Below are 9,069 nucleotides of genomic sequence, written 5' to 3'. Positions count from 1 at the left end.
GATGATGGAAGGGGAAGGTGTGTGTGTGTGTGTGTGTGTGTGTATGGGTGTGTGGGTGTAGGGGAGGTGGGGAGGCAAAGAAACAGAGGACAGATAAGGTGGGATTGGTACTGTCAGAGTGTCACGTAGAAGGCAGGTGGAAATGCTCCTGTTCCAAAACAGAGAGACACCCCCTCATCCTGCCTCCTGCACCCTGTGACTGTGGACAGTTTTCATCATTACACACAGACAGAGCATCAAATCTTGCTGGTCTCACTCACTATATTTAGCGCCCTGAAATAGATGAACTCCTATTTTTTAACAAAACATTTTAATTGCATCATCTTGTTACCCAACTGTCAAATAGATTCATGCATAAGAAAGGTTCCCTGATTCGTTTCTGCCTTTCAAAACACGGCACTTCACACAAATAAATGTGTTTGGTTCCCCCAAGCAGCTCTTAACCATGCCATTATTTCTTCATCCATTCACAGATGGCTGCCCTCAGCTTCCCTGAGAGGATTGCAATTATCAAGAGGTGTATAGCTTTATATTCACACTCTTTAGAAGAATTAAGAGCAGGCAATAACTCAAACATGTGTTAGATAACAACAGCAACAAGGAGGCAGCTCCCTGGTGTACACCTAAGAAAAGGGTTTAATATTGAATGAAGCTGTTCAATAGAAAGTTTATTTTAGCTTCAGTGGAACAAATTTGTAATGTATCAGAGAGAGTAAACATAAAAGCTATAATGCGAAGTCTGTAATGAATATGAGCGTTTGACTTACTAGTGAATAACCTCTTGCTGCAACACACAGGTGATATGAAGTGGATCTATTCAGTCCAATTTCTCTTGTACTCCTCAGTAATATGACTGAACCTGTTAGCCAGAGCTGAAGTACTTGTTCTAATATTAAAGGGATAGTTAGGATTATTTTAAGTGGGGTTGTATGAGGTACTTATCCATAGTCAGAGTATTACCTAGAGTAGATGGTGGTCGACATGCCCTCAGTTTGGAGAAGCAGTGGGGTAACAACACAAGTTAAATAATGTACTGCTGTGGACAGAGTCAGGACCAAAAGGTATTTTAACCACTTAAAAAAGGTTTACCTAAAAAAACTCAATATCACTTTAAGTCTGAATATCAACCATTACCATCAGGAAGAAAACTACATGTGCAAAGGAAAAAAAAATTAAAATGCAAACTGCTTGAAGAAAAATCAAACTGCTTGAAGCTATTGTTCACACCAGCCTCCATTAAGCCTCTAAACTATAATTTTAACCTTAGTGCAATAGAGCAGCGTGCAATAAATACACAAACACTTCAACATTTTTGCATTTAAATTCTTACATTACTTACAGCTGAACATTGCTCTTTTCAAACCAACCAAACTCCACAGGCAACATCTGTAATTTTCCCCCACAGAACATGGGAGTTGCTGGTCTACCACCGCCTTGATTATCCCAATTGTTTCTAACAATGTTCAAACACAGAGAGAACCATAATTTATGTAACTGTGCGTTTCCTGCTAGGTGTTGCTACTTAGCTGCTATAACATCTGGGCAAACGAGATGTGTCAGACATGTCAGAGCGTGAGGAAGGAAGGTGGCAAACATGCCTAAATGTAATGTGAATAAAACTTAAATATTACCCAGTGCATGAATATGATTTATGCCTGAATCATGTCAGATAAATATACCTGCAACGTTATCAAATTATGCCTTGTGTTATTGTTTTGATATGAGAGACCCATAATGGCAGAACATTGAAACTAATACTGATTTTTTTTTTAGGTGGTCCTTATTTTAAGTGGCTAAAGTACTGTTGTTGCTGACTCTGTCCACAGCGGTACATTCCTCTCTGCTGCCGATCTCATACATTCCTACACTAAATAATCCGAGCTATCCATCTAATATAAAATATAATGTTATAGTCACGTTTTTAATCTTGATAATGGATATCCCTACCAGAGTCGTGGCCTTTTTTTTTTTTTGCAAAAAGTTGTCGGTGCACAAGCAACAGCGAAAGGGAATTACAAGTTCAGATCCCCTGGCAGTATACCTTGGCCCTGTTAGGGAAGAACATGCTCCACTCTACTGCCCATTTACTCCACAGATATGGGCTGCTCAGCTTTTACTGAATGTTTACTCCTCAGGGAATTGGCTCCATCCTGTTAAAGTTCAGGTCACTTCTCCCTGCACAGTTGCTGCTGCTCTTCCACCACTTTAGTCACCTTCCTTTTCCACAGAGCGCATCCGAACCTGGATAACATCAGCATTACCCTTCAGGTTTGGTCCCAGCGTTTAAAGTGTCTATGCGAGCAGGTTTTGTGTTTTCAGGCGCCGAGGTTGAGTTCACAACAAAAAAAGGTGCAAAAAGCAGCTATGACACCTCGCTTTAACCTTACGCTCTATAGATTTTGCCCAGTTTGTCCTTCAGTATCAAGGTTGTAATGCAATTACTTGAAATCCATCTCTTCTCAGTAAGTTAGGTGTGATACTGATGAAGCAGTACAATTTTGACAAACTATTATCATGCAATTTATCTAATCAGAATGAAAATTGCTTTATTTATTTCTCAATTACAACAGGTGCGCAATGATTTTTGTGAGGTTAATTGAAAGAGATGCAAGAGAGAATAGCAGACAGAAGACAAAACAAAGGGAAGGCTGAATAAAACATTGTTCCTCAGGGAAAATTATGCCCTTTTGTCTCTAAACAGTGTCTTCTTACTGTCCTGCTGTCATAATTCAGATGGGAAAGGCTCTAAATTGATTTAAAAAAAATGACAATAAGCTCATCTAGACCACCTTTAGTTGATTTTTGTGGTTGGCTATTCTGTAAACAGAGGTGGCAAATTACACACATTCTTTACTCAGAAGTACAGATACTTGTGTAAAAAAAGCAGAAGTACTGATATAAGCTCTTTACTCAAGTAAAAATTAAAATGAAAAAGTACAGGCTCTGAAACTATACTCTATTGAGTGTACTATACTATACTCAAAGTATAAAAATAAAGAGTAGCCCTCTGAAGTTTGTTGTTTTGTCTTGTTATGTATTTGTCATTGTTTTCATCGTGATATGCTTTGATGAATACACTAAGGAATCATCTTTTCTGTGTTATTGCCTCATCCTTTAAGAATGAAATCGGTCCTGATGCTGGGAAGACAACGCAAAATGACATAAAATAAAAATCATAGTAACAAGTAACAAGCCTGTATCGAAAGTGTAAGGAGAAGAAAGTACAGATAGTTGTGTTAAAATGTAGGGAGTAAAAGTAAAAAGCTGTCAGAAAAATACTCAAGTAAAGCACAGATACCTGAAAAGTTTACTCAAGTACAGCCAAAGATGGATATTTCATGCTATGTTTTCTGGGGACAATAAACATGTCCCAGCGGGAGCAACAGTGACTCGGGTGGGGAGGTCAAGGGTCAGCGGCAAGTGAACGAAAAAAAAAACCATACTACTTCTTTTCATTGCTGCAAAGTCTGCTGCAACTATGTTCTCTACCATTCTACTGTCCTTCTATTGTCTGCTTGTCCTTCTGTTGACTTTTGATGCAGGCAAGAAGAGAGCATCCCCATAAGCATAGTAAAAGCTGTCAGTATCCTGGTGCATGGGGTGAGGGGAGATGGAGAGACGCTCTGCTGCTGCCAGAAGAGCGCTGACTGAGATTACAGCATTCATTCAATAAATTGTTAATGTATAGATTTGTGAATATTTGTCACTTTCCCCCTGATGATCTGAATACTAAAACATCTGTTGCAAGTCAGTTAATTTATATATTAAATATTTTGGCATTAAAAATAGTGGCTATAGGCAGTGGACCAAACCAATTTGAGGCCTAAGTTAAAAACGTATTGTTTTGCATCTGCTGTTAGGTGCTTTGTCACAATACTGACTAGACACTGACATACAACTGTGGTTATATTTTAATTATTTGGTCCAAATTATTGCTACAGACAATTCAGCAGTCCCTGGATATTTGTAGGGACGTCTCTACTGTCCCTACCCACTTCTATGCCCTTGAGTACAGTCTGTGTACATGCTGTCCTGACCCTTTGACAGGCAGAGATTGCTGAGGTCATATGCAGCCTGAAAGGAAGACATGCAGAAACTACTCAGGGCTGAAATTACTGCAACCTCCTCTGCATATTTTCAAAAAATATATATTATCTATATGTTGATTTGTGACAATTCGTAAATATATAGTCTCCCAGCTTTCATTTTTCGGTTAAAGGGCCCCCTGCCCTTCTGGCATCAAATCTACACACTTGGGAGCAACATTACAATAATAATAGAACTGTAAAGCACAACCATGTGGATAAACAACAGGAATTATTTGCATGTTAAAAAACAGTGTGTAGGATTTAGCAACATCTAACAGTGAGACTGCAGATTGCAACCAACTGAATACAGCTCGACTCACCCTCCCTTTCCAAACATTCAGGAGAAACTATGCTATCTATGGTCAACGGTTATAGAAATATAACACTATGGACATAAATGACTCATTCAAAGAAGTGTGAAGTAAGTGAGGTTTTCAGATTCATTCACTTACATTATCATGATAAATCTAAAATAGCTCATAGACTACATTCTAATATAACAGTATAGCTCTTAATAAATTATATATAAATCTTCCTCCTGCCACATGGTGCCCATGTAAACATGTTACATATTTTCAGATGAATATTCACTATGATAACATACTTGAAAGTTATATTTAATTTCTGCCATGTTCTGCCAATAGATCCCCCAAAATCTTACATACAGGACCTTAAATTTGTTATGATAGACAACTAGAATAGTGATTATTAGTATTGGGTGAAAAACTTTTACCTACAAGTGTCTACATTGCCAGTAACCTAAGAGAACCAACCTTTGCACCACACAATGCATTTTTCAGTTTTAGGTTTTGAAATAGTTTTTATTAATGCAAGAGTTCAGAAAAAGCCCTCACCACCACATCAACTGATGATATAGAAAATCACCAGAGGAGGAGCTTCAAGGATTTCACACTACAGCTGCATTACATATTTAACAGGTTCAGTCAGTCTGCAGGTTTCGGGTGAAGTGTGATGTGTGTCTGCTGGTGTGTGTTCGCATCTGTGTAAAAAACCCAGACCATAATGTCTTCATGATTAACAGCATCAAATGAAACAGAACAATCAGCTGCTTTCTGACAACAAAGGAAGCGGCAGCAGCTATAGGGCCCAGGCTCTGTTCCCCACACTGATCACATGCACAAACATAAATTCATGGTGAATCCGCATCCTTCCCTCTTGGCCCCAGCAGGGAGCACATGTCACATACAGGCTTTTCACACAGTCTGCTGGACAGGACAGTCAGGCGCACAGCAAATCTGCTTAGTTACTTTATCATGCCATGAAGTGTCACCCATGGGACAACAACACTTGTCAAACTGGATATCGTAAGAAAACTCAGCGCCGCAAAGCCATGCTCCTATGATTTGGCGACCTTTCTAGGATGTGCCTCATTTAAGTAAAAGGGTCTTTTTTACAGTGACCGCAAAGTTTGGCTTCTTTTTTATATGAACAGAAAGGCAGCCAGAGGATATTAGTATCACTGGCCAGATGTACTGTACTGTGTGCCTTTCCCTTAAACTGCAAATAGGACATCGTAATTTGTTTACAGAGTGTTACATCTTATGCTTTTGTGACAAGCGGGTTCGGGGGTTTCTAAATCTAAATCCGTTATTCACACATTTTAATGAGAATAAATAGACACAGAGGCCCTGAGTGCATTTGGCCAACTACACTAAAGGATAATGCTATTTGACATTTGACTATAGCTACATTTTTCCTTCTCTCCTATGTGGTATGAATCAATTAGCCAATGTGGTTTGATCATGTGGCAAGTCCTAGAGGCAGCGCTCTGAGCAAATCAGGGTTATGAATACCTTTGAAGACTGGTTCAAAGGTGTAAATCCGGGCTGACCTGTTTTGTCTACCTGCCACACAGGTCAATTCCCTGGTCAGGGAGGAGAGATAAAATGACAAATTTCTGCTAATTTCTGGAGCCAGTTTGATGCCCACACTCGAATGAAGGCTGTGGCAAACACTAAAATCCATTTCCACTGGAGCTGAAATGACCTCCCAAGGACACAATGGCTCCCTATTACCTGCACTCTGGTGTTATAACAGCGGCTGCACACAATGAAAACACAGAGAGGGCCGTTCGGCTGCAATCAAGACTTGAAAGGTAGCCTATTCTGCTGTCCAGCTAGCCATTTAAGTGTGATACAGTCAAAGAGCCTTGTCTCTTTCACTGCATGAATCCACTGATGGCAGCCATTACAGGTGTTACCTGCAGGAGAGATAGTGAATCGCTCAAACTGCAAGGTTAAGACACTGAAAATGACAACTTGATTATCATTAGTCATCATTGAAATATTTGACATGTTGACACAGACTGTTAATTTTATGTAATGATGTTATTTGGTGATTTGGTATCATTTTAGTTGAAGAGGTGTGCATAAGGCTGTCAGTACACTGTCATAACCATCTCATGGCAGCTGTCCTGAACATTAGAGTCTTTATGAATGTCACAAGACAGCTTGACATAATTCAGGTTTATGTTTTAACATTACATATGTGGTGTTTTTGACACTGGCCATCATGAGACCATTATGAGTGTGTCATTAGTTTTCCTTGACTTCACTGATACATATTGGACTCATAATAAAGATGTCATTAGGTAGTATGAAGCTAGTTTGATGTCACAGTACAGTACTGAAGTGAGTTAGCTACTTGTTGTTGCTAACGTAGGCTAACCATCGTCTGCTGTAATGGGTAACTGTTGTTAGCTAGTTAGCTCTTTTAGCTGTGGAGCTAACCACCTGGGTTTGGCTCCTGGCACGCTGGAGCTCAGTCACCTACTTAGGCAGCTAGCACCATGGCTAAACGAGCTGACTAGTAACATGTAAACTAGTTAACCACCATCTGTCTATCAGCTAACTCTATAAGCTCAATCACTGTGGTATTGTACTGCCATCAAACTGGCCTCTTAGCATTTAATGACAGCTTTATGACCAGACTAAATGGTGCCACTTTAGTTGAAGTCCAGGAAATTATTCATGACACTGTAATAAAACATTTTTGTGACATCTTTATGACAAGTCCAAAATGTACCACTTCACTTGAGGTCAAGGAAAATATTAAGGACTATAATGGACTAATGACGGCCAGTGCCAAAACCAACCACATATGAGAGAATAATGTGATATTAAAACATAAAGCTGAACAGTTTCTTTAAATGTGATAATGTCAAGCTGTCATAACAAGACATCATTGACTCGATTAATGTCGAGTTTTCATAACAAAGACATCTCATATAATGTCAGCTTTTAATTAAAAAAATACATTGACCAAAATGACACTCAATGACAACAGTCATAAACATTCATGAAGACTCATATCATGTTGTGACATGTCACATGTGACATGTCATGTCATGGTTATGATGGTGTGAGGACAGTGTTATGCACACCCTTTCAAATAAAGTTGTACAGGAGATTTTATCAACACTTATCATCATTTTTCTTCCCACCACACAAATTATTGTGTATCCAAAAAGTTTTGGAGGAATGTATTACTGAAGTTATTCACAAGAAGTCAGATTTCAAATTATTTTGAATGAAGATCAGCTTCTCCCTTACCTTAAGTTAAAAAATAGTCTCACATGGCTGTCTTTATCCATACTTTTTCTATTTGCAGGTAAATTGTGCAGCTTCTTACACTGGCTTTATCTGAATGCCTGCAGGTTCCCTACATTTAAATTTGCTGTTTGTATCTCTGTGTTGTGTTGGTCTATGTCAGGGTTATGTTAATTGACTTTCAGCAGGTGGTTTTGTGGCAAATTCAAATCGGAATAAACAGACTTTCAGCTTTTCCGTTTCTTCGACCGCATTTCTTTTACAGGTTTCTCAGGTTTTTCTTCCACCTCAGAAGTAAAATCTGCTTGGAGATAGTTTCAACCAACTTGAAGGCACAGTGCATCATTAAAGAAGAAGACTTTGCAATTTAATTTCAAATTTTGCTGCAGTCCTGCAGACTAATCATCAAACAAAACCATGTCAAGTATAATTATAGTGTGTTAAACATGGGTTAAAATGATCTTAACCCCGCCTATGAGTATGGTTATTTCAGGTCATTCAATTAAACAGAGATGCTGGTTTGCCAGAGTGAGTGAGAGGAGTAGGATGATTAATGTGAAGGCAAATAACATGTGAATGTGGCTCATAAAGAATAGCTGAGACCAATTACTCATTCAGGATTCATACAAATAAGACAATATGAGAGGTGAGCTAACCAGAGAGATTCAGATGAACATAGAAAACTTAAAAGTAGAGTTTGCACATGAGTGAATGCTCCCATTAACATTTATTATTATACCACCATTTGACATTTCAGGCACAAGCTATTCTGCAAACATCACTTTCACATCGATACACGCCCCCTCAGTTGGACTGAGTGACAAAACATCCTGCAACCTGGATGCCTGTAGTGGGAGAAACTGCAAAACTAGGAAAAAAATAAACTATTATCTGCATAAATTACAGGCAATGATCCTTACAACTTACCACAGAAACAGTGGTTCATTGACATTGACATGAGGCCAGAAATCAAGACTCCTGACATTTATGTGTCTCATTTCAACGCTGTGGAAATACACAGAGCAAAGAAGGCATCAGCATGGGATTTAATGCCAAAATTAAAGTGACGAGGACAACAAAGAATATTCTGGTTGTATGTGGACAGGTCTGTACACGTTTTTATTATATGACATTGGAGAGACATGTTTGCATGAAGCAGTATTGAGGATGTGTGATGTGATGCACAGTTGTTGCATAGAACATAAATGAAAGATGCTAAATTTTGAATTTATAAGTAACGTTAGTCAATACTAGTCATGTGATTGAGTAGTTCTGAAAAAGCTCTTGGTACCACACAAGGTTTTTGACTTGACAGATAAGTGTATTTTTTTTTAATTGTACAATGAACTTTTACACCTTTTGTGTGTGCATGTATGGTTCATTCTGACTTGTGTATTTTCACTAAGAATTCT

This window comes from Lutjanus erythropterus, chromosome 5 (genome assembly GCF_056507025.1).
Source record: "Lutjanus erythropterus isolate fLutEry1 chromosome 5, fLutEry1.hap2, whole genome shotgun sequence".
NCBI classification, from domain to species: Eukaryota; Metazoa; Chordata; class Actinopteri; order Lutjaniformes; family Lutjanidae; genus Lutjanus; species Lutjanus erythropterus.
This window is presented reverse-complemented; position numbering follows the sequence as displayed.